Source organism: Ptychodera flava, chromosome 1, assembly GCF_041260155.1.
Source record: "Ptychodera flava strain L36383 chromosome 1, AS_Pfla_20210202, whole genome shotgun sequence".
Taxonomy (NCBI): domain Eukaryota; kingdom Metazoa; phylum Hemichordata; class Enteropneusta; family Ptychoderidae; genus Ptychodera; species Ptychodera flava.
This window is the reverse complement of record NC_091928.1, coordinates 62,132,897-62,157,870: the sequence shown is the minus strand read 5'-3', so window position 1 is coordinate 62,157,870 and position 24,974 is coordinate 62,132,897. Positions and strand designations below refer to the sequence as shown.

The following is a 24,974-nucleotide window of genomic DNA, read 5'->3' as shown; positions in this document are numbered from 1 at the left end:
TGGACAGCACAAGATGTGTTTTATCCAACTAAACTCTGAAATACCAGTTTCACGAGAAACAATGGTCAGCGCAAATAAAATAATTTGCTGTATGGAGTTTGCGGCAAATTTTCAGTAACATTCAAATTAATTTGCCGCAAGTTTGCTGCAAGGATTGTGCCGCAAATTTGCTGCAAAGAGTTTGCAGCAACGTTGCGGCAGGGAGTTTGCTGCATATTTGCAGCAAGTTCACAAGAAACTAATTTGCATCTGAAAAATGAACCACCCGCATATTTGCGGCAAATAGTTTGCTGCAAATTTACTGCAAAGCTTGCGGCAAATTTGCAGTAACAGTTTGCGGGAGGCCTAAAATTTCGGTAAGGGTAGTCAACGTCCTTGTACCAACTTTGCATAAAATTGGTTGAAACATGTCTGAGTTATGGCTCTATACATGAAAAAATCGTAATAAAATGGCCGCCTGGCGGCCATATTGGATCGTATCACAAAACAAATAGACGTGCATATCTATGACATTGGTCAATGTCCTTGTACCAACTTTGAATAAAATCGGTTGAAACTTGTCTGAGTTATGGCTCTGTACATGAAAAAATCGTAATAAAATGGCCGCCTGGCGGCCATATTGGATCGTATCACAAAACAAATAGACGTGCATCTGTATGACATATGTAGTAATCTTTGTACAAGTTTGAATGAAATCGCTTCTTGCATCTCTGAGATATCTGTGTGAACGGACGGATGCACGCACACACGCACGCACGCACGCACGCACGCACGCACGGACATGACCAAACCTATAAGTCCCCCCGGACGGTGTCTGTGGGGACTAATTAATTTTGGAAATTGAACTGATATAATATGATCATTGAAAGGCTTTCGAGTCAATTTTATTCACTTTCACTCACTGGCTAATAAAGAGCGGTGTACTATAATACCGGAAGCAGTCGACGGTGTGTGTGCAACTGCAAGCTTTTCCACTATTGAATGACTACAGAATATTGGGCCAAGCACTCGTGTCGATGTATAAGTCGAGCAGAAATAAAGGTTTCTGCAAATATGACTTTGAGAAGGACTGCTTTTAGCGAAAGTTGCAAGTCCAACTACTGAACTACAAGCCCAAAGGAAAACTGTCCAGGGCATATGCAGCCCCAGTGCGTCGCTTGTACATATGGGACTGTACATGTAAGTACGCTCAGGCAATAGAAACAGAACGCGGTAGACAGGACCGCTGGTTCTAGACTAATCATAGCTAAATCAGGTGGATCATCAATTGCTCGTTCAGGTTCGAAGTCATCGCCGATTATCTTCGCCATTATGATTTTCAGTCAAACGCTGAGGTTTGCGTACCGCTTACGCATTCTTTATTTGGCGTAGAAGAGCTTGGCTGTAAATGACCTTGCTTTCAGCCCGCTGTGTACACGACGATAAGCAAGTTTGATACGTCACTTCTGGTTTCCATGCGTTCAACTTATGGCCACTGGGCTAATACGCGCAAATGAAAGTGAATGAAACCAACGCTATTTTGTTTATTTTCACTAAATAACGACTTGATTACTTAAGGGGCCGTCGATAATAAAAGCTGACGCACAAGAAACGTAATTCCTTCGTTTTACTTGAAACTCCCTCCCTCCCCCCTCAAAACGAAAGTTTTTATGCGAAATCAATTTCGTATTATGATGCCGTTTCTGACAAACCCACACGCACCTCTCCGGTCCGCACGCTCATGAAAAAATACCCTACTGGAAGCGCACATTAATTAATAAACCTCCACTTTACGCGTTTCACTTTTTAAGACACAGAACATTTTAATGCATTTCGCACGAAGGAAATGTTTCACGTAAAGCATACAACTTTTTATTTCAAATTTATGTCTTTTCGTTGTCTTTTCTGTCTCCGTATTTCGTGGTCATTCTGTTCTCGATGAACGCTAAGGTAGTATTGCATTCTCGCTGCAAAGTCGCACTTCGAAAACAATAGACGAAAATCCTTATGCGATTTTGACGCACACAAAACGAAATGAGCTTTTACCCCTCCCCCCCTAAACGAAAGAATTACGTTTGTCGTGCATCAGCTTTTATCGACGGCCCCTAAGAAAAGCTGGGTAAATTTCCCCTTTAATTATCCATGGCCCTAAGAGGGTGAAGTCAAGTTCATTTGAAAAACATCCAAATGTAATTGGCTCACTACAAATGAACACATCTCACCAAGTAAACTGAATCCAAAGATATGAGGGAGCTCTTCAGAAACCAGGACTTGTCTTCCAGTGCCATTCATATTTGCCATTTCAATTTTATCAGTTTTGGCATCACCCCAATAGATTTTCCTGTATGTGAAATCCAGGGCCAGTCCATTGGGCCATCCAAGCGACTCACTAATGAGTGTAACTCTACCAGTACCATCTAAATGTGCTCTCTCTATCTTTGGTTGCTTTCCCCAATCCGTCCAGTACATGTATCTGATGAAAGACACCAGGATTAGTTTGTTGCAAATTGCTTTCTTTCATGCAGTGATAGGATGCAATTTAACAACAATATTGTTAAATTGTAAATCCTGAGAGTAAATAATAATAATAATAATAATAATAATAAAGTACATTTGTAGTGCGCCTAATCTCTGAACAGAGCTCTAGGCGCAATAGTGACAATACAATATAACAGAGGAAATGTTGAACCACCGGGACTGGAGACTACGTAAACGAAAAAGGTTAAACTACTGTTTAAAGAGAAAAGTCTTGAGGGAACGGCGGAAGGAAAGGGTAGTAGAGTTGGAGTGGCGAAGGTCAGAAGAAGTTTGTTCCATAATGCAGGGCCAATGTAAGAGAAAGATCTCTCGCCAAAAGTCTTTGTGGAAACTCTTGGAATACTGAGAAGTCGAGAATCTGAGGAAGAGCGGAGTTGTCTTTTTGGAGTGTATTGATGTAGAAGTTCAGAGAGATATTGCGGTCCTGTGCCCGCAAGTGAATTGAAGCAAGTAGATACAACTTTGTAGTGGATACGAGAACTAATAGGCAGCCAGTGTAATTTTTGCAAAAGGGGTTGAACATGATCATACTTTTTAGCATTACAGACGAGACGAGCGGCAGCATTTTGCACTCTTTGCAACTTGTCTATAAGCTGTTTAGGGCAACCAGAAAGGAGACAATTGCAATAATCTAAACGAGACAGAACAAGTGCAGAGACCAACGTTTGAGTAGCCTGTACGGAGAGAAAGTGACGAATAGAGCTAATTTGTCTAATTTGAAATATCTGTGGAGAGACCTTTAATTTCAATTTGATAGAACTTTGACCATCCTAAACATGGGCAATTAAAATACAACACATCAAAATATTAAAACAAGCAACCTGGCGGCCAACATAGCTCAGCTGTGTTATGTAGAGAATAACTATTTTAGACATATGTGTTGATGCATGAAGAAGGTGGATAGCTTTGATAGCTCACTTCGGTGGCCTGACAAAAAATAGCAGAAGTAGCTGCAAAATACACAATTGAAGATTTCATCCTAATTTGAATATATATCACATTAAGATCATCCTAGGAACCAAGCTATAAGACAAGTAGTTTTTGAGAATCAAATTTTTGACAAAAAGAAAAACAAAATTGCAGATTTCATCATAATTTCAATATACCAGATATAACAAGTCATCGCTGATGACACAGTCCCCACTGGTTATGTTTTTTGAATTACTGTGATTAAATTACATGCTTGGTGGCTTTACTACAGGGCAGAGCGGGTGAATTTGGTAAATTTTGGGAAATCACATGATAGTGCGTGGTCTGTTGGGGTAAAGTTTGTGTATGCGACAGTAAAGTTATGGCTGTTGGTGTTTTCCATGGCAAAATCCACTGTTCAGGGATAGTTATGGTTCAAAAACATGAAAAATTGTGTCAACGACACTGTGCTCACATTTAGTTAACGCGGCAAGCCAAAATGAGTGTGTATTAATAGCTTTTATAGACATCGAGCTTGTGATATTCATAGTCGAGTGCATTTTAAAAAAATGTTGATGCACTCCCCCACTGAATTATGAAATGGTTGGCATTGTTGCAATCGTTGATCACACATATTACCCATACCATGCAACCTCGTATATCATAATTAGCAATACAATCTGCCATACCAAAGTAAAGGTGTCCTCTTATAATATTGTATTGCATAGAATTAATGTAGACAATATTTGGTCTCTCTAGGGTCTATGGTTGCACAATAGGAGACTATTAAAGGTAACATGTAATAATGGGCATTCTTTAGAGCTTCCACTGGTAACGATGCTGCCACACCTACATGATAATGGTATATCCCAAACTGCCACCCAGTTAAACAAGTATTGCAGTATCACAGACAAAAGCAGAAACTTCCCAGCACGAATCTATCACATATGTACATTTGTTTTAATGGACTTGTAACCAGATTTACAGCAACAATCACCGAAGGAAGGCAGTTGTGTACATTACGCGAACTTTTTTGTAGGTTGCACACAAGTTTGTACATGTAGATAACATTGTAGATAAAAAGAACCGACCCATTTGAATGTTTGGATAGAAGACACAACAGAGGTGTCGGAATACTTATCATGTTGATAATATCTATACAGATTGCTGCTGGATAATATGTTAACTCTTTGTAGATGAGACATGCAGTTGGCAGATTCCGATCATTTTTTCTTAAGACACATGAATAAACAGAGAGTGGAATGAATGAAGCAGCCACTGCGACATTTGTGTCCGACAAAAATGTCTTTCAAATACTGGTTTTTTTTCTGTCCTATGCAAGTTTAAAAAAAACAAAGACTTTTAATGGAAACACCAAGCTATGGATACCACACCAGATGTTTTTCATGTCATGATTTAAGAATAACAGTATAAACTTGTACAGAAAAGCAAACATCTCGCTTCTTAGCCTGCTGTGTCCTTACAAGAAGCTGGGACTAATTGACTCCATCCTAATTAACTTCAGACTCCACAATCAACTTGACAAGTAATTAAGCATTTCAGGTTGCGTTCTATCTAAGCACTCAAATAAGTTGGTTCTTGTTATCTACAATGTCATCTACAAAACTTGTGGGACGTACAAAACAGTAAACGTAATGTATAACCAACTGTCCACCTTCGGTGACTGTTGCTGTAAAAGCATCAAACTAGCGATTTGCATAGAAGCGATTACTTGACTTACACAGACAAACATTTATTTAAACTTTTGCCACATGTTTGCAACTTCATTGAAACTGTTATGATCAACATCATGAACAATATTCACCACAGATTAATTGTAAACATCATTAAGTATACAAATATGTAATTAGCTGACATTAAAATACTTTCTTTGACTGCTGTCGTTTTATCACAACTAACAAGTGTAATTGCCTTTGGTCAAGTCCTTTAAGCTCTGTATGCCAAACTGTGAAAGCTCATTAGATATGTAAATTATAAATTACCTGACATGAAAATGCGAAATGACTTTCAATATTGTTTTAACCTGGTACCATCAATGTACATTGCATGTTTCACCGACTTTGATCAAGTAAATCCTGGTATACGGTACATCCCTTATAAGGAAAGTTCATTAAATATGCAAATCAGGAATTGGTTGACGTAAAAATGCTAAATGACTTTGAATAATGTTGTATCATAGTATCTTCAATGTACATAGCAAGTTTCGTCAACTTTGGTCTGCTCAATCAAGATATATATCCTTAATTAGGAAAGTTCATTAAATATGCAAATTAAGAATTGGCTGATGTAAAAATGTTTCACGACTTTCAATAATGTTGTACCATAGTATCTTTAATGTAGATAACAAGTTTCATCAACTTTGGTCAAGTTAATTCGGTTAAATATCCCTAATTGGGAAAGTTCATTAAACATGCAAATTAGGAATTGACTTAAGTAAAAATGCTTAATGGCTTTGAATAATGTTGTATCATAGTATCTTTAATGTACATAGCAAGTTTCGTCAACTGTGGTCGAATCAATGAAGATATATATCCTTCATTACAAAAATTCATTAAATATGCAAATTAGGAATGGCATGAAATAAAAATACTTAACAACTTTCAAAAAGGTTTTATAATAGTATCTTCAATGTGCATGGCAAGTTCCATTTACTTTAGTCAAGACAATTCAGTTCTATATCCCTAATTAGGAAAGTTCATTAAATATGCAACTTAGCAATTATCTTTCATGTCACCCTTAATACCTTTCACGGCTGACATATCCTGGTGTGTTCAACATTTGTAGGAAATTTTTATAGCATTATTCTATCCAAAGTTTTATGTTATTCAAGAATTAAAGTTAAGTTTCTATTTTTCGATCTTTTGGGGGATAATTTTGGCTATCGTCTCTCTAGTTTTTAGCTCATGTCACACACGTGACATAATCGGAGCGATGTCTGTCTTCTGTCTGTCTTCTGTCTGTCTGTTGGCCTGATATCTGAAGAATGGCTTTTTGGATCAGAATCAAATCTAGTTCATAGATTTTGTTCGAGATAGCAAGAACTGATCAGTGTTCGGTGCGTGTGGCTTGCATACTTTTTGCTCATTTGCATAATTAATGATTTTAGGAAAAAGAAATACATTGAAAACGGCTGCACACAATTTGATTAGATCTGGAAAAACCTAAAAATGTATGTCTTTCAGACTATCCAATGGAAGTAACTGCAAATGAGGATAAAAAATATGCATATGCATACAATTTCATTTTTCAACTTTTCACAGCATGCATTAGTGATATATGTAATGGCACCCTTGGTGGCAGAATGGTGATCTCTGATCATACAAATCATATTGCATCATTGGATAAAATACGTACTGTGCAGCGGAACCAAATATACAGAAATACATGGACAAAGAATGGTGACCAAAAACATCTACACAAAATGCTGTGGTATGCTATAAAACATTACACGAATTATAATCAGATTCTTGTGGACAGGAAGATTACATAAAAGAGCAGACTTACTTATTAGACCAGGGCTTGAAATACTTTTTTTCAACCACCTGTCCACTGGACAAGTCAAAATAAAAAGTATTTGTCCCAGTGAGAAAAGTACCTGTCCAAAATGGCACAATTTATTTTAAGAAGCTATACTAATTTCAATTCAATTCGACAAACTCATGTCTGTATTGTATGCAAACTGGCGTAACAGCGCTCTTGGTGTTGAGATAGCTCTGAGAATCTTTCAATTTAAGAGATTTGAGATGTGACCTTAGATAAATCAACATGGCTGCCTCCTGTAAACAGTGATTAGATATTATCGAACTTTCTTTTACTTTGTTCTGACAGGTAAATATCCAAATAAAGATTTTAAAAATGTTAAAAGGTACATAAAGGTACATAAATTTATTTGCTGCAGTCAATAGGTTGAAATACTGGTTGCAGGCTGAAAAAACCTGCCTGTCCACTTGGACAAGTACTTTTCAAAACTACTTGTCCAAGGCCAAATTTCACTTGTCCGGGACAGGCAGACAGGTATTATTTCGAGCCCTGTTAGATAACCATTAGAATAGACCATTAGAATAAACTTACCAACTGAAACATTGCTTCAAGAAGAGACTAAACCACTGAGAATAGACTCATCCCTTACATGGCTATTATAATAATAGACCTTCCAAACTAATGGCTATTAGAATAGACTTTTCCACTAGATGGCTGTTCAAATAGACACCAAATACCATAGGGTAGATAGCTATTAGAATAGACTTACCCTCTATATAGCTATTAAAATGGACTTATCTACTGTATAGCTATTAGAATAGACTTAACCCACTAGATACCTATTAGAATAGACTTACCTGCTAGATGGTATAGATTTATCCGCTAGATATTATAGAAATAACGGGCGACACGCTGACCATTAATGTTTATTTGTGGGCAAGGGCGAGAGGAAAGCCAAAAATTAACGGGCGAGGCTTGCTGAGCCCTTTAATTTGGCTTTCCTCGAGTCTGTTATTTCCATTATATTATCAGCGAACCCAAAAAAACGTCAAAATTTCCGAAAATTTCAGGACGAACGACAACTGGGCCCCAGAAACTGAGCAATACGTGACGCACTGTCACGCGCGCTGTAAAAAAACAGCAACTCCAGGGATACTTGACCTACAAGTGCTCCATTTTATTTTGTGATTGATTATGATATACGATTCAGCCGTAAAGTTACGATACTTTGGGTTGTTAATCTTATTATTCATATTCACGGGCATGTAAACAAACCATTACTGTGTATTTGTGGTCAGTCACATGGTTCAGCTCGACCAATCAAAATGCGACGGGCAGGGCATGGTAATATAATAGAATATAGACTTGCCTCAAAGATAGCTATTAGACTACTTACCCACTAGATAACTATTAGAATAGACTTGCCTACTAGATAGTTATGAGAACAGACTTGCCTACTAGATGGCTGTTGGAATAGACTTACCCACTGGATGGATCTAATGCAATGGCACGCGGTTCATCAAGATCCTCTGATATTAGAATTTTCCGTGATGTTCCATTTAGCCTTGCTACTTCAATCCGATCTGTTCCTGTGTCTGTCCAGTACAAATTTCGACTTATCCAATCCACTGCTAAGCCATCTGGATGGTCAAGTTCTCTTTGAACAATGTACTCTACACCTATAAAATGGAAGTAAACATACATGAAACATAGCACCACCTACAGTACAACTTACAGTTCTATGAAGATATTGGATTGCTGCCCTTCAAAAAAGTTAGAAGAATGTCCAGCATCAAAAGACAAACTCTGCTGAAACCTCTCTTTGTAAAAGATTCCTACTCATTGAAAAATAGATTATACAAAATCTGGTGGTAACGGTACAAAGCTAATGACAATTTTCTACAGAGTAAAACTAAAGCAGACATTTTACCTGAACCATCCATTGCAGCCCTTCTAATGGCTCTCACTTCATCATCTGTCCAGTATATGTAGCCATCAACAGGATCATAATCTACAGCAATAGCATGCTTGATATCATCTAGTTGTAACACAACATCTGTATAATCTGGCGTGTCCAAGAGATTCGTCTCAGATCACTGTGTCTTGCAAATATGAGCATCTCCTTACATCCTACAAATATGTAGACACTGAGGTTAGGTTAGGATTGAACAGAACATGCATTATTACCATTCAAATAATTTTGCCAACATGCAAATTTCACCCCAATTTGTACACACCTTACTTACAGAACACCTAAAGGAACCTGTATACCCAGTTTAAACCCAATCTGACCAATGGTTGCACAGTTTTAGCTATTTGCAGGATTTCTTTGCTTTTTTCCCTCATTTGCATAGTTTTGACATTGACATGTTCATTTGAACAAATTCACATCTCCAACCCTAGGTGCACCTGTACACCAATACTAAGATGGTAGGTGCTGCGGTGAGTTTTTGATCTGGACAGACATACATACCGGTACGTACATACGTATGTACATGCATGCATGCATATACATACAAACATACATACATACATACATACATACACACACATATCATGATCAAGAAGGAAACAAGCATAATGCCATTAACTTGAATGCACAACACAGGATGGCCAATATTTTGTTGTTGTAATCTTTATTTCTCTGTCACATGATTAGTTTTTAAAAATGGCTGAAATCTAAAATGATGCTAAAACATTTGAATTTACATACCACTTTTGACACTTATGACAGTGTTATACACTTTCAGTGCATCTTATTCAAAGCAGACTATTGGAAAACTGAAGATATTTTGAGATCAGTTTATTACACATTCGCAGCTATTGTGACTTTAAGTTAAGTTAGTTACAGATAGTGAAATGCCTTCCACCATGGAGGCGATGATCACATACGGAATTATCCTGGATCCAAATTTCTTATAAGTTCTTGAGTATCTTAAATGAAAAAGTAACAAAAATTGGTCTGCAATGAAAAAATTAACCTCAGCTTTGTTTTCTACAAACTGATACCAAATAGGACAAAATTATGTTCACAGTCTTCAACACTCTCTCACAACATATCCTAGGTTGGTACAGGTCATTTAAGGTCACAGACTGAGAAAATTACCTAAATTATACAAATTTGGGGTTTCCAAACACTTTGAGCATAAGATTTATTTAATAACATCCCTCAGGACATATATACCAAGTTAAAAAATAGCAGACAAGTATTCTTTGAGAACAAGTTTTCTAGACCAAAAATGACAAAATTGTCTTAAAAATACGAATTTGCACATTTCATGACAATGTCCATTATCCAACTGTTGTCATCCAAGGGCATCTGTATACCTAATATGAAAGCAGTCTGTCAGGTACTTTTAAAGAAAAAGATTTTAAAAGATTTTTAACCAAAAAAAAGACAAAATTGACCCAAAATTGTAATTTCAACAATCTAGATGGGTAACACCCTTGCAAATACCCAACCCAAATTTGCGAGCAATGGGCCGGGAGTTTCAGAGAAGAATACTTTTTGCTTAAAATGAGGAAAATAACAAAAAAATCAGCAAAAATACAAAATTCAAGATATCTTCACAATATACATAAAACTGTATAAGGTTCACCTAAGGTACTTGCACACTAAGAAATCAAAACAGTGGTTCTTGACTTATTAATTTTTGACCATTTTCACATAATTATGACAGCACAAACTTCATTTGAACAAAATCCCATCTATAGCCGAGGATACATCCACACACCAAATACTAAGCTAAAAAAGTGCAGTGGTTTGCGAGTTTTTGATGTTGACGAACATCACACACGCATACATACCGGTACATACATACATACATGCATGCATGTATACATGCATACACACATACATACAGAAGCCATCAACTTCAGCTTATATGATAACTTCACATTGGTACACCAAATGTGAGCTAAAAATTGCCCCAAAATTACAAAATTGTAGGTTTCATCACAATTTGAATATATCACATTTGCTCATCCCTATGAACCTTGTACCAAATATCAAAGCTGTCTGACAAGCGATTTAGGTGAAGCAAAGTTTTTGACCAAAAATGACAAAAATTGCCTTAAAAATATGAATATGCAAATTGTACCACGATTTGAACATATCTAATTGAGGTCACCCTAAGTAATCTGCATATCAAATTTCAAAGCAATAAAACGCTGACATTGGAATTAAAAACTGATTACTACTGTAGCTGTATATGCAGAGACAATGCCAAATAATATTTCAGTAAATTTAGCCATAATTATAACTTAAACAGCTGTATTAATATACATCTCATGTGGGACCAGCTGAATTGATGACATTCAAGGTAACACCAGTATGCCTCTCTAAGAAGAGGCAATGTTCAGCCTTTTTGATTTGCACTTGTGCAAATCTGATGATTGGCCATGTACTGTACACCCCACTTATACAATGCATCTCTGTGGTCCAAGTGTTTAGCCCGACACGATAATAATATAGGAATATTCGGTAACGTGCTGACCATTAACATTTATTTATTGGCAAGGGCAAGAGGAAAGCCAAAAATTAATGGGCGAGGCTTGCCTAGCCTGTTAATTTGGCTTTCCTCAAGCCCACGCCCATAAATAAACGTAAATGGTCAGGGCAGAGTCTGTTATCTCCATTATATTATCCAAGAAAACCGTAAAAATGTGCGAAAATTTCCCAAGCGAATGACAAGTGGGCCCAAGAACTGAGCAATATGCGATGCATGCACTGTCACATATGCTGAATAAAATTTGACAAATCCAGTATCTCAACTTGGCCCACAAATGCTTCTTTTTATTTTGTGATTGATTATAATTTACATTTCAGCTGTAAAGTTACGATACTTTGAGTTAATCTTATAATTCATATTCATGGGCATTTAAACAAATCATTACTGCGTATTTGTGGTCAGTCATGTGGTTCAGCTCAACCAATCAAAATGCGACTGGCAGGGCATGGTAATATAATGGTAATTGTCTAATACCAGTGTACTTAACATACAAACTATCAACAGATTGCCATAGTTTGATACAAGTATGCCATAGTTTGATACAAGATGCCATAGTTTGATACAAGTATGCCATAGTTTGATACAGGTATAATGTAGTTTGATACAGGTATGCCATGGTTTGATACAGCTATGCCATAGTTTGATACCGCTATGCCATAGTTTGATACCGCTATGCCATAGTTTGATACAGGTATGCCATAGTTTGATACAGGTATGCCATAGTTTGATACCACTTTGCCATAGTTTGATACAGGTATGCCATAGTTTGATACAGGTATGCCATAGTTTGATACAGGTATGCCATAGTTTGATACCGCTATGCCATAGTTTGATACCGCTATGCCATAGTTTGATACAAGTATGCCATAGTTTGATGCCATAGTTTGATACAAGTATTCCATAGTTTGATACAGGTATGCTAGAGATTGCCATAAATACATTTGATACAGATATATCCATACTTACCATCTGCACACGTGGCTCCATCCTTTAATAATCTAACACCTGTTGGACAAGCACAAGAATATCCTGGTGGTGTTGGCGACATCAAACATAAATGTGAACATCCTCCATTGTTGGCACCACATGGACTCATTCCTGGAATACACATTGTTGCATATGTCATTGTAAACATTGTCAATGATATTGTGTTACGCATTTCATTATGAAAATAGTATCAATTGGACAAAGGTACATTCAATTTAATACTGGTTATAATAAGCTTCTTTGACAGAACCAAGGATTCTCTCAGGAGTCTTAGCTTTAAATACCAGTATAAAAGCAATAAGGGGAATCATCAAATGTGAGTGTGAAGGGACTCCATCTGATTTACAGTTTCAAGAATGAGATATTTAGCATATCCTTTCCAAACTTCATCAAACTAAATCATCCTCAACTGAGATGCATTCATTTGTTAACTGCACAATGACACAGGTGATGTCCATGTATACTAAAGAGACACATTTGCCAGACGCTGAGAGGGTAGAAATGTATCATATGTGACTATTTACAGCCTTGATACTCTGTAATGCGCCATTATGGCTTTGCTATTATCATACCAGTAGTTAACTTTGGGAAGAGACACAGAGGCAAAGGCCACTACATAACACCATTGATTTGGGCAGACCACTGCATCACTGTGTCACATTACCATCTGCTATGATATAACACTAGGCCTAAGCCAATCTGTACCTGCTCCATACCCTTACTCATTATCACTATCAAATTTATCTGCGTCATCTCTGCTGAGTTGTAACCCACTCGCACATACCGTAAAAATTCAGATCTCACCACTTCAGCTGTTACAACACTCAAGTTCACATTGTAAATCTCCTACCGATCATCCACCATAAACCAGATATGAACTGAAAATGCTCACGTGTTTCATTATATATTGCAGTTATGTGTGAATTTGAACCTTTGCCACATGTTTGCAACTTCATTGAAAGTATTATGATCAACATAATGAACAATATTCACCGCCGATTAATTCTAAAAGGTCATGAAGTATACAAATATGTAATTAGCTGAAAAAAAATATTAAATTTCTTTGACTGCTGTCATTGTATCACCACTTTATATAGCAAGTGTAATTACCTTTTGCCAAGTCCTTAAAGCCATACATACCAAACTATGAAAGCTCATTAGATATGCAAATTATAAATAAGTTGACATGAAAATGTGAAATGACTTCAATATTGTTTTAACCTGGTATAATCATCAATGTACATAGCATGTTTTGCCAACTTTGATCAAGTAAATCCAAGTATATATCCGTAATTAGAAAAGATCATTGAAAACGCAAATTAAGAATTGGCTGAAGAAAAAATACTTTAGTATCATTAATGTATATAGAAGTTGCGTCAACTTTCGTCTAGTCAATTCAAATATATATCCCTAATTAAGAAAGTTCATTAAATATGCAAATTATGAATTGGCTGAAGTAAAAATGCTTAATGACTTTCAATAATGTTGTATAATAGTATCTTTAATGTACATAGCAAGTGTTGTCAACTTTGGTCGAGTCAATTCACATTTATATCCCTTATTAGGAAAATTCGTTAAATACGCAAATTTGGAATTGGTTGAAGCAAAAGTGCTTAATGACTTTCAAGAATGTTGTATTGTAGTATCTTCAAAGTAAATGACAAGTTTCATCAACATTGGTTTTTGTAATTCAGGTTTATATCACTGATTAGGAAAGTTCATTAAATATGCAAATTAGGAATTGGCTGTTGAGAAAATGCTAAATAACTTTTAATAATATTGTATTATATTGTCTTTAATGCAGATAGCAAGTTTCATCAATTTTGATCAAGTCAATTCAGATACATATCCCTAATTAGAAAATTCATTTAATATGTAAATTAGGAATTGACTGAAGTAGAAATGTCTTTTGACTTTCAATAATGTTACATCATAGTGTCTTTATTGTACATAGCAAGTTTCATAAATTTTGATCAAGTCAATTCAGATATATATCCCTAATTAGGAAAGTTCATTATATATGCAAATTTAGTATTGGCCGATGTAAAAATGCGTAATGACTTTCAATAATATTGTATCATAGTAGCTTCAATATATGTAACAAGTTTCATCAACTTTGGTCCAGTTAATTCAGATATATCTCTAATTAGCAAAGTTCATAAAATATGCAAATTAGGAATTGGCTGAAGTTAAACTGCTTAATGACTTTCAATAATGTTTAATCATAGTATCTTAAATATACATACCAAGTTTAGCCAATTTGATCGAGTCAAATCAGATATATATCCTAATTAGGAAAGTTCATTAAATATGCAAATTAGCAACTATCTTTCATGTCACCCCTAAATTGTTCCCACTGATAATACATCTTGGTGTGATCAACATTTGTAGCAAGTCTCATCAAATTGTGTGCAGTCATTCTCAATGTATAGCCGTTTTTTCTAAAATCATTAATTATGCAAATGAGCAAAAAGTAAGCAAGCCACACCCACCAAAAACTAATCAGTTCTTGCCATTTGCTAACTGAATCTATGTACCAGATTTGATTCTGATCTGATCAGCCGTTTTTGAGATATCGGACCAACAGACAGACAGACAGACAGACAGACAGACAGACAGACATCGCTGCGACATATGCTCACGTGTGTGAACACGTGAGCAAAATATGACATCCTTGGGATTTGCAGCTAACAAATGAAGAAAACTGTTACTTTTTCTTATATTTTGACAAAAGTAAAAATTCAACAAAAAAACATGGGATTATTGTCATTGCCCTGGGTGCCTGCAACACGTTGCCTGATGTGCAGTGAGATCACGTGACAGATCTTGTACTGCCTTCAGGCTGATACAACTTCTCAATGCCCCACTGCAGCATTATGTACATCTTAGTAATCAACCAGCTGCCCTCCTCTGAGATCAATTCAAAAGTACATGTGAGTGGCCTCAGGGGAAAGGTGGTAATGACGCCCAGATGTGCCATCACCCCTGGATTTCAGCCAATATACTGGTACGTTCATACCCTTGTATGTACGTACATACATAAATACATACCAGTGTTTAATCTAGGCTGTGAGACTGCACAATTTGCCCTCTTTGGTGTGCACTGCGCCTCCAATCTTATATAGAAGGGACGAATCATCGAGCACTGTTCTGAGTTGGCTGGCATATCAAATATCATGGGTGTCACCCTTCCACGCATTTGTATAGTTAATTGCATGAGTAGGTGTGCTGTTACAGTTGTAATCACCACACTTATGGTCAGGAACTTGTAAACATCACGAGGCCGAAGGCCGAGTGATGTTTACAAGTTCCTGACCATAAGTGTGGTGATTACAACTGTAACAGCTCACCTACGAGGTGCGATTAACGACTTATACCACGAAAAACAGGCCAATCTTCTCTAAAATTTGAAAATTACTGTCAATAAATCGTCTACTTTTGATTTGAATACCCACAATGGAATGGAGTGATCCATTGTATGTCGAAAGGTTCACAGAGGACATTATGCACCTGCCATGCGAGTTTGGGAGAATGACCTATCCCAGACAAGTAGGACAAGGGCACTGGTCAACTGCAAATCTGCATTTGAATAAGGGCTACAGAGTGGTATAATGCACCTGTGTAGAAGGAAACTGTTTTAGTCTGATTGGTTAAATAAAATGGCTTGCCTTACTCTATCTTGTTGGCTATTGGCTAGCGAGAAGGAATTCAATCTGTAGATGCATGTGATTGCCTCGTGGATGCTCCAGGCTTTCAATACCATTTTCGTGTTTTCGACTGGTCAAGATGGACCTTGTCAACTTGTCTGATCTGATGACCCAAGAGACTTCCTAGAGTTCCATGGACGGCCATGTAAAAACAACTAAAGTGGATTTTACACGGGCAGACTGCCCTATAAGAGCAGCCGCTACTACGGAGCGCATAAAATCCACGATGTGTACTTCAACATATAAAAAAGTACTTGGCGATGATAACACCGGACGGGATTGTACAATCGATGACCCTTGCCAAGGGATAATCAAGTTCTCCTGCCAGAAAATATACGTCTTTACACAAAGCAAATGTGCAAGATGGCTTGGCCAGACTGCCAGCACACTGGATATTTAGGCAAGGTAATTTATTGTTTTACTAAAAATATTTATACACAAAACGAATTCTGTAAAGTTATAAAATTAAATTCATTGACCAAAACAATTTGTTGTGTGTGCGGCAGTATCACAGAATTTCTTTCGACTATTCCACAAACGTTACAAAAAGGCTGTACTTATTTCCACGATGTTTGTCACATATGTCTTGTGTTTGATAATTTCAGTTGAATGCGGCAACATCTCTGTACCATCAGGGATTCGATGAGCAGCTTATCAAAGAACAAACAGGTCACAGATCAGATGACGGTTTACGCGCCTAAACTGTATGTCTACTGCACAACAAAAGCATGTGTCGAATATATTACTACCACCTCCATCTAGTGTTAAATCAGAGGAATCTGTAAGTAAACCAGTTTCTCAAGTTACGACAAAACAATGCAACAAAACAGACAAGATTGGTCCAACCCAAGAAGACGCCGAATCTAAAGATGAACAGTCTTCATGAACAAATCATGTTGCTTACATTGAGCATGGTCCAAAGAAAGTTAAAATTGAATTATAAAATGTGATGCTATAACATATCACTTGAACAAATTGTCTTCATTTTGTTATTGAATGTGTGTGAATGCTTTAGACTTGACCTATTGTTCTCTTGCAAATTAGTAATCAGTCATACTTTTTTTCATATTTAAATTAAGTAATCACTACACTTTTATTGATATGATAATGATTTTCTTTCATTAAAGTGTGGTGATTACTTATTTACATATGAATAAAAGTATGACTGATTACTTATTTTGCATAAGAACAATAGGTGTCAGTCGTGTTTTCAGGGATAAATGGATGGCAAGAACAATAGGTCACATGACCTGGAGTGGTATAAGACCCATTATCGGCACATGTTGATGTGGCAACAGCCATTGTATAACAGTCCCGGTTATGTCCAACTGGAGGATAGTAAGTTTGACCTATCAGCAAACCTCAGTGGCCAACATCATGAATAATTAACCGTGTAAACCTAGGCTTATAGATTGCAACAAGTTCGGAACTTTTCAGCTAGATTTTGCCCTTTATTTTTAGCACTTGATAGTTTTTAGATGTAGACGTCATGCACATTGTTCGGTATGGTCGAGATGTGAAAGACACTAGTGGTTAGTACATCGAAAATTACTGCTTTGGATGGTTTTTGTGGCCTGGTACCGCACCGAGAAATCAGGATTTGACCCTTGTAAATTTACAGTAAATTGTCACCAAATATCACCTATTTTGGTCAAATTTTAATTTAACCTTGCCATATATAGTATGCAGAATTTTTCAAGCTTTGCAACGATGGGTCAACGATTCTTGTTGGTCATTAGAGCACGATGGAGCGAGATTTTTTTAATCACCATCCATTTTCCGGTATGATTGACCCTTCGCATGAAAAACGCGCGCCAGATTAATCGCTGGAAAGTTAATCAAAAGCTGGAAAAGAGACCAAAAAACGTCAAATAACTCTTTGTCAAATATGGTCAAGGGGACAGAAACTCAGAAACTGTTCCTGCAGAAATCCTCACAATTTTTAAAATGGGAGAATGTCGCAAATCAACTTGGGCTGACACACTTCACGTAGCCAACAGTCGCGCTCAATCGCTCGATCCGTGGGTCTCAGCATATCATTTTGAAGCAAACCCACATATAATCTTTAACCCACATTACATATACAGTACATGATTGGTTCTTGCCTTAACCCTTATAACATATATGTTAAGCCATTGGCTCTTCACAACAATCCTCTCTATGGACATTACCCGGACTGTGTAATGTAGCAAAAACTTTACATGAAAGGGACTAATTTTAGTTCGATTTTGATAATCTTTTTTTAACTGCTTCAATAAAAATACTGTTGAAAGAATACCACATGTGAATTACTATACGCTGATTTTGCATATGAAAGCCTGTCAGCCAGCCAGTTTAGATTACGTTCACAAAAGTTCATTGCCCTAGCTAGATAAGGTTTCTGTGTCACATTGTCTCTGTACCTTTAAATTTGTAATAAGGGACAAACAGATGTTTTTATGCTTCCTATGAATGCCCATAACATTATGAAAATAACTCCGGTAGTGAAAATTAGCAAGAAAACTTGGACTTTTACTAAAACATGTTCAGTTCAGTGAATGCCATGACAATATTGTGACGAGACTTCATCCAATGAAAGTCGCAAGCAAGTTCTGGTGTCAATTCTAAAATGACTGACAAAAAGCAATAATTATTGCATCGAATCTGTCATCGAGAAACTCTGCTTTCAAAACACATAGCAGACTAGCCAACACCATTAAAGTTTTACACATAGCAGACTAGCCAACACCATAAGTTTTTGATTTTAACTCTCCTGAGTTTACACACAAGACCACACGACCAGCTAGGTCATTAGAAAAATACAGCCAACTGTTTTGTATGGGGCAATGTTGATCTAAACTTTACAGTGGTGAAGAATTATATAAGCATGGTAAAATGTGACAAACAAGTATTATTTTTGAAAAGCTACAAAACATTTCTTTATAACTACAAAGATTTTTTCTTGATTTGTGGAAGTGCACACAGTTCAGTTAAAAAACAAAAAAATCCCATGAGGGTACAGTGGAAATGGTTAGCTGTTGTTATTATGTTTGAACATTAAGCCCTGAGAAAGCAAACATACAGAATATGTACAAATAAACATACATACAGAATATTGTTACTGTAGCATATAGAATATGCTACAACTTTTTCATGAATACTAAAGAGCTGTCAGCCACTCTTGGAAGCCCTATACATTCACAACAGTTATACTCAAATTCATTGACTTTTTTAAAAAATCTTTGAGGATGGTGTTTGCAGCCAACAGCTTGGATTATGTAAGCAAGTGGTTTATGGCTTATAGCATGTACCGCTATATCACAAGTGACATCACTGCAACATTAAAACTTACATGTAAAGATGTGATTATATGTTTCAGTTTAACCCCTTGACTACCTATGGCGCCGGATATATCCGGCGCCATATTGAATTACCATATACCTTGAGTGCCGGAAATATCCGGCACAGTTAAATAGGCGTATTTGTTTCATTTTTGACGCTAAAAATCCAGTAATTTCGGCGTTGGCACACAGCGCGACTAAGATTGATGTATTCCGATCTGGCCTGAATGTGATTGCGCCTCCGTACGTCCGAGTATGGCCAAAATCCGGAAGTAAATGTCATGACCCATGACCTCGACCCTGAAAGGTCAGGCTGATCACAGAAGCGTCGTGCTGATTGTTTACAGTTTTCAGAAGTACGGACGATCGCGAAGATGTTTATGGTTTTTTTTATGAAATGAAATGTTTATTTATTGAAAACAAATGGTTTATATGTAAATATGTTCTATTAACAGCAATATTCGTAAATGAAAGTAGAGGAAATACAATTTTTTACTACAAGCCAGGGAATTTTTATAGCAGCCATATTATCAATATGACTGGTCACATGACTGGTCATGTGTTTGGTCATATGATATGTTGTTCCCTAAAATGTATTTTTAAATATTGTGAACTATTTTTTGATAAATCATAACCATTTTAGATGCATGTTTCTGCAAGGAAGACATAAAACTGGTGTTTACAATATAAAATGTGTTGATTTTCAAATACAGAATCATATCAGGTACCGATGTTTGTGGTTCATGTACTCTGCCTTTTGTGAGAAAAATCTTAAATTAATACATCTAAAATATAGTAAAGTGTAGTTATTATTACATATATGTAAAGACAATGCCATGAAAATTGCAACTGTATTCAAATTTGCGTCATTTTATGGATTCAAAACACATCCTGATGCTTAAAATATTCATATTCTTTGCCAACTCTGGTCACATGATGTGTCATGTGATCAGTCACGTGACCTGGAAATACAAAACTTATGTATGAAAAAGTGGGAAATTTCATGCTGATTCAGAAAATATATGGTTTATTGGTACTTACTTAATTTTTTCTCTAAGCAGTGTTCATGCAATGACCACACCCAAGATTTTATCAATATTTACATAAGGGCCTGGTATATAGGAATACATTGGCCTTGGTAGTCAAGGGGTTAATCCCTCCAAATTGTAAAGTCCCCCTCAAAAATTCCCTTAGAGGGAGACCTGAGTCTAGATGAAAGACTAACATGCATACATATGTAACCCAGGTAGCTGAACTGTCAGTCAACTAAACCTGGACCCAAGTTCATATTATCCAATTAACAACAAAGGAAAGAATGATTATCGTACAATTTGAGTTGCAGTTTATGTGGAAGTTTATTTTACTACACACTAATGATGATAAAAAGTCTACAATGATTAGCCGGCAATACTGTTTAAACATACAGAAACTCTAGACACGCCCCTATCCAAGTTCGTATCAATTACAGTGTTCACTCAATAGACACTCTCCAGAATTGTTCAGGGTTCAGAGTCCACGTCGATACTGTTGCTATGGTTACAAATTCCGTGTCGTAACCTCTTCCAGTTCGGGTGGGAAACTGATTCACACAAAACGTCCTCCAGACAGTTCTCCTTTGGGATTAACTCATTAGCAGTCCAAACGCTTCCGTCAATGGGTTGGTATGTCGGGAAACTAGAAGTTCATAAGCCATGCAAAAAGACAAAAAGCACTTACAAGTTACATAAGCTCTTTGAGTCAGCAGATCGTGATATCAACTGGATCTTAATCCATGCATGGCAATGCCATTCTAGTCACTATGTCAAGTTGAACAAGTTCATTTTCTGTTGAACTATTGGTATTCAAAAATCAAAACAAAAAGTACAAAACTACTAAACAAATCAATCTATTGCTGTGGAAGCTTGAGATTCAGAATGGTTCACAGTCCAATCGGGAAAGCACATGGCCCCTCCAATTTGCCTCACAATGGGTGTGGTCTCAAACTTCAAAAAATACACCATGAAAACACGTTACAAATTCCGTATTGCAACAAATGTAAAAACCTACCTAGAAGTTCATAAGCCATGCAAAAAGACCAACCACGTCGTCTTGGTTAGTGGCAAGAAGAACTAATTCCCTTAGACCGAGTCTCTGCCCGCACAACCACACCACTCCACGCAGTATCTGTCTGCTCGCAGTGCATTGTGGGAGATAACGGCAATCAAGGAATTCCATCTGATTACTTAACTGTCAGATGGGATGGAAGATCAAATCACGTGACTTACTTCGTAACCGGGTTACACACACTGCATAACACGTTGTATATATTATATGTATACCAAATTTGAGTGAAACATTAAAACAAAATGGCAACAATCACCCATACAGGACGATATCACAAAACAAATTGCAGATATAAATCACATATAAGTCTTTGGGAGAACTCTGAAAGAAATCAGTTAATGTAAATTATAAATTTGGGTAAAAAGCCTAAGAGTGTAAATTATAACAGAAAGGCCACAGTTTGTTGTCCTTACACTAAGTTTAAGACAATTGGTCCTACCATGTCCAAGAAACACCTCCATATGGAAGGATGCATTGACGCACAAAGGAAAACCAATCCATAAGTCCCTGATCCTTACTCTGTCAGGCGGAGACTAATCATCAAGAACTCACCTGTTGGTTGTCTCACTGATGAAAACACATGGATATCCATCGGTGAAAATTCTTCATGAATTATTTTTTTGTCATTTCCTGTCAGTTTATGACAAGAATGAATTGATAGGGTATGCCAGTCAGTCCAAAATAATGTCTCTCCAAAGACAGTCAATGCAAAAGGATGTGGTAATGATCCTTCTAAAACAGACTGTCTATCAGTTCCATTGAAATTTGAATGATGAATAACGCTAAATTTGGCGTCTGCCCAGTAGATTCTCTTAGCTTCATAGTCAATAGTAAGTCCGTTTGGCCAATAAATATTTTCATTTACAATAACTTGTCTCTCAGTTCCATCCATGCCGGCTCTTTCTATTTTGGGAGTTTCTCCCCAATCTGTCCAGTACATCAATCTGAAAGCAAATGCAAATGACTATTTTGAGAAAGTGAAATAAACGCTAATGAGGTGGAGTTTTCACTACAAATATTTAAATCTGACACAAAGTATACTGAAAATTTACCTTTACTTGTATTCATATTGGTTTGACAAAAATACAACAGTTACACCATAAAAACAAGTTATTGTCAATGACATAGGCATTTTAGCATTCACTGACTGCCAACCTGAGCATGGGTACGATACATTCTTGATAAAGTGAGACATTGCACTTGGTTATATTTTGTAGCAACTGCTGTGTACTTACTAAGCAGGATTAAATGTTATGAGGTCTGAAGGAAAGTGAAGAACGATGTACAAACTTACCCTAAATGAGGATCCAATGCAATCGCTCTCGGCTGATCTAACTCCTTCCAGAATAACACTTTTCGTGAAGTTCCGTCTAAATTACTAACTTCAATGCGATTAGTTTCAGAATCTGTCCAATAAAGTTTCTTTCCAAGCCAATCACAAGCAAGTCCATCGGGTGACACAACACCTGTTGTGATAATACTTTCCACAATTTTGGATCCATTACAAATGTTCTTTTGATCATTTCTTGGCTGACATCTGTCCAAAATACAATTTTTCCTGGTGGAAAAAGTCTAAAGCAGCAGCATCTTCCAGACCATTAATTACAACTGTATCATTTTGGTGGAGTTGTTCCCGCATCTACAATCTGAACATCTTGGCGGTTGGCAAATAGCAATAGTGGGTCAGCTGGAAAAACGACAAGAATTACAATTAGAGATATCACCAGTGTAAACAGTAATAAATAGAGTCAACTTCATAATATGGCTAAAAAAGTATCAATCAAGATCTTAAACTTCACAATATGAGTGGCAGATGCCTTGGTTTGTTAAAGGGACAACGTCACTCTTTTCTGACTGTTTTTCATGAATTTTGTTTGATGTAAAAAAGAAGTCTTCCTTACAATAGTGGCAATGTCTATTTGTCATAGGAAAGCAAAGAAAAACGTGATCTTGTCCAGAGGTCACAAACAAAAATCACCTTTTTGCATCCAGCATAGGGTTATTTTTGACCTTTCCACTTACCGTATGTGCTGTTGTCAACTTGTTACCTGAGTGATTTTATGGGTACAAGTATTCTCAGACTATTCTTGATATCACAAAAAGACAAAAGAACGACTTTGCCCCTTTCAGATACATCAATCACATGATCAAGGTCAATGTTTGCGACACATAGCTGTCATGTACTGTAACAATACATATCTCAACAGTGTATACATATGTCTGCATTGACTCTCATGGCATAAACAAATTACATGTACCCATTGCAACTGAAAAAGAATATAGGGTACTGGTATACCCTTGTTTGTTTTTTATATATGCTACCTGATTTGGCTGGCGCAAACTTCAAGCCAAATTGACTCTTTAATTTCCATTTTATTTCAATGCATTTAATTTACATAAGCAGCCAGTAATAGTGCAGCAACTCAACTTTCTAAACTTAGCAGATGGGTCATGTCAACTATTTTTCACGCTTTATAAGTAACACAAGTGTGATAACTTTCAGATTGACTTCTGCACTTTTACACTGTAGTGAAACAATCATAACCTTTCCAATCTCTTTACTCAACTTGACATCTTCAACTGAAGTGCTTTGTTAATTGTGTGCAGGAAGTTTGCCATAAAGATACTTGTTTACTTAAAGAGATATAAAGGCCAGATGGCAGGAAATGTAAAGTATGTGAACTATTTGACAACCATGATACTGGTTAATGATAAATTAATGGAATATACTTGGTTGGAAACAAAATGCTAACATTAATGACCTTCACAATGTCAAGAGTTTGTACTTTACAGCTTGACACCAAATAGAGTTTACCATATCTATTCCTCAATCACCACGTTATTATGTATTCAAACTTCATGAGAAAAATCAACAAAAATAAGAATATATTTAAAAAAGATTAAATTTTACTCATTTCAAATAATGTGAATCAGTAATAGTACTGCACTTTCAAGGAACCTACATGCTACCATCATGCTAACCTACCATCAAAAGATGGAATGGTTATTGAAACAAGTAACAAGATTTTTGACCAAAATGGTACCTCCTCAGTCTAAAAAACTCAGGAGCTAAAAATTGCCTGAATAAATTTGCATATTTCATCATGATATGAAAAATTTAAATAAATCATCCCTTCGGACCTCATATCAAATATTAAAGCTGTAAGAACAGCCATTAATGAGAAGAAAATTTTTCCAAAAAATAGCAAAATTAGCTTTAAAAAAAGACAAATTTGCATATTTCATCACAACTTGTACAAATTTGAATAAGGTCATCCTTTGGGACCTGTTGGACCAGCAGTTTTGAAGAACCTTGGAATATCAAAAGTTGATGGCTGTCAAACAACGGATGCCATACAACGGACAATGAACGAGGAACAACAGATGCTGCTACATCTCAGCGTCGCTGACAGCAGAGC

At 36.5% G+C, this 24,974-nt stretch overlaps 1 long non-coding RNA gene and 1 pseudogene across 1 annotated transcript; both read right to left on the bottom strand.

Annotated features, from left to right (window-relative positions):
• Positions 1-23,093, bottom strand: part of LOC139142502 (low-density lipoprotein receptor-related protein 6-like) — a 180,738-nt pseudogene extending 157,645 nt beyond the window's left edge.
• On the bottom strand, positions 20,789-21,722 carry LOC139144949 (uncharacterized). The gene is made up of 2 exons (XR_011554880.1): positions 21,499-21,722; positions 20,789-21,126 (listed from the first exon to the last, which is right to left on the bottom strand). It is a non-coding gene; the product is annotated as an uncharacterized lncRNA (long non-coding RNA).
• Positions 23,094-24,974: the final 1,881 nt, after the last annotated feature.